This window comes from Heterocephalus glaber, unplaced genomic scaffold (genome assembly GCF_053883595.1).
Source record: "Heterocephalus glaber isolate CG9 unplaced genomic scaffold, H.glaber_assembly_v1.0 deba00000936, whole genome shotgun sequence".
Lineage (NCBI taxonomy): Eukaryota > Metazoa > Chordata > Mammalia > Rodentia > Bathyergidae > Heterocephalus > Heterocephalus glaber.
The window spans coordinates 1,651,064-1,653,750 of NW_028258172.1; the positions used below are offsets into that span (position 1 = coordinate 1,651,064).

Genomic DNA, 2,687 nt, shown 5'->3' on the forward strand with positions numbered 1-2,687 from the left:
ATTGATACTAAGCCACTTCCACTCCCACAACCTCACACACCCCCTCATCTCACTCCACCTAAGCCCATACCACTAACTCTCCACAAAAAAGTCCAGTTTAATAAACTCAGTATGCTCTCTATTTTGGAGTTACTCCCAAAGGTCCCACTTGGAACCCTAAATTTAGGGTAGTTGTGTTCTTTTAATGGGTCATCACAATTACACATAATATCTCATGCAAAAAGCTTAATGGTGGTGATCTAGAGATGCACCAATCTTTCATGCAGCTCTGCAACCTCAATATCCCTTCTGGGCATTAAGAACCGGTGGCCTCAAGAACAGGAAGTGTCTGGGATGGCGACCAAATGGCTAGCGTGATTTTTTAAATTCCTAATGAAATGGCACTCAGAGGGTAGGCAGACCAAGGAAGAGAGTGGCACTCAGAGACTTGAAGGGAAAGGCAGGTTTATTAGCTAGCTAGGGGCCCAGTGGAAGTTGCCTTCCAGAGTCTGAGCCCTGTTTCTCCGTTTGTTCTCATATTTATCTGCTCTTCAGCCAGGGTGGGGGAGCAAGCAGAATTTTACAGAAGCAGAACTTAGCAAAGGGTAGGGAGGTGCAGGCAGCTTGGATTAATTAGGAGAAAGTCAATTACACCAGGAAATGAGAATCTTGGCAGAAGCAAATCCAAGCAATTATATATGACTACTTAATTGTCATTGATTTTGAGTCTACATGCTGGAATGATGGGAAGCACCACAACAGCCAAGAAGTGATTGAATTTCCAGCGGTATTGCTGAATACATCAACTGGAGAGACTGAATCTGAATCCCATGCTTATGTTCAACCTCAAGAACATCCAGTTCTTTCTGAATTTTGCATGGAACTGATGGGCACAGGGCAGGCTCAAATAGATGAAGGAGTCCCTCTGAAGATTTACTTGTCTCAGTTCTGTAAATGGATTCATAAAATTCAGCACCAGAAGAAAATTGTTTCTACTCCTGGGGTTTCAGAGCCTTCTACTTCTAAAGTAAAATTACGTGCATTTGTTACCTGGTCAGACTGAGACTTAGGTGTTTGCCTGGAGTATGAGTGTAAAATAAAACAGCTGTTAAACCTGTGTTCTTAAATTCTTAGATTGATCTCAGAGCAACTTACAAGCTTTTCTATAGAAGAAAACCAAAAGGACTAAGTGGTGCCTTGCAGGAAGTGGGAATAGAATTCTCAGGATGAGAACATTCTGGGTTGGATGATTCTTGGAATACTGCTCTTCTTGCCTGGAAAATGATCAGGGATGGTTGCCTAATGAAAATTACAAGGTGTTTGAACCAGGCCGATAAACCCCTATAAATACGTGAACAGGCGGATCAGAATAAAAGAGAGCATCTTCATCTGCTCCACAAGGTACCAAATGGTCCTTCCTATAATGGGCCAACATCTTTTCACTTGGAAATTGTGGCCTCGTGCCACCACCTCTCTACTGTGGGCAGAGGACCAGATCTAGGACCTGGTGCAGCAGTTTACAGACAAGGATCAGCAGCTTTCTGGAAGTGAGGGAGAAGATGATGTGGAGGCTGCCTTGAAGAAGGAAGTTGGTGACATTAAGGCTTCTACAGAGAAAAGACTAAGAAGATTCCAGTCAGTAGAGAGTGGAGCAAATAATGTAGTCTTCATCAGGACACTTAGGATAGAACCAGAGAAATTAGTGCATCATATTCTCCAGGATGTGTATAAAACTAAGAAAAAGAAGACTCGAGTTATTTTACGAATGTTACCCATCTCAGGCACATGCAAAGCTTTCTTAGAAGATATGGAAAAATATGCAGAAACATTTTTGGAACCCTAGTTTAAAGCCCCAAACAAAGGGACATTTCAGATTGTGTACAAATCTTGAAATAACAGCCACATGAATAGAGAAGAAGTTATCAAAGAATTGGCAGGAATTGTGGGCAGTCTGAATTCAGAAAATAAAGTGGATCTCACCAATCCACAATACACGGTGGTAGTTGAAATCATCAAAGCTGTATGTTGCCTGAGTGTTGTGAAAGATTACATGTTGTCCAGAAAATATAATCTTCAAGTGGTGGTGAAGACTGCTAAAGACATATCACAGCTTCCCTCAAAGCTGGGAAATGAGAAAGAGACAAAATTGGAAACTGATGACAAATTAAATCAAAATGACCCCCAAAAAGGGGAAAATAACCCTCAGGTGGTGCCACAGAGTAATGAGGAGGAGCTGGGGGAGACAAAACCAAGCTCTGAGACCCAAGTGGAGTGTGAGGGAGGTGATAAACCTGAACCACACAGTCAAATCCAGGAAGGATCCAAGTGAAATGAAAATGACCTCTCATAGGAGTCATTCTGTGTCGGAGGTGGGTTTCTCAACCCAGGTTCTGTGAGATAGTACTGGGGTTCCTTATAAAATTGTGACGTATTTTGATCTTTGTGTGCTGCATAGCACTGTTCTCACAATAAGGAGTAGTGATCCCTTGTCCCTGGTAACAGTTTCTGTAGAGCTCTTTCAGCCCTGTATGGCAGTGGGTGTGTGTATATGTGTGCGCTGTCACACGGGGAGGCTCGTAGGAGGGCGATGTCGCCTCTCCTTCCTGATGACCTTCCTCACCCTTCCCTTGTGCTGTGCCAGCCAACTTACAAGAAGCTCTGAACTCTGAGAAGTAGAAAATCAGAGGGAAATTTGGATTCTAAGGAAA

The 2,687-nt window shown here is 42.9% G+C and overlaps 2 pseudogenes; both read left to right on the forward strand.

The window, feature by feature from the left end:
• The first annotated feature begins 333 nt into the window (after positions 1-333).
• Positions 334-1,353, forward strand: LOC101706392 (ERI1 exoribonuclease 2-like; annotated as a pseudogene).
• Positions 1,354-1,480: 127 nt separating this feature from the next.
• LOC110343850 (THUMP domain-containing protein 1 pseudogene) lies at positions 1,481-2,329 on the forward strand (annotated as a pseudogene).
• The last annotated feature ends 358 nt before the right edge of the window (positions 2,330-2,687 follow it).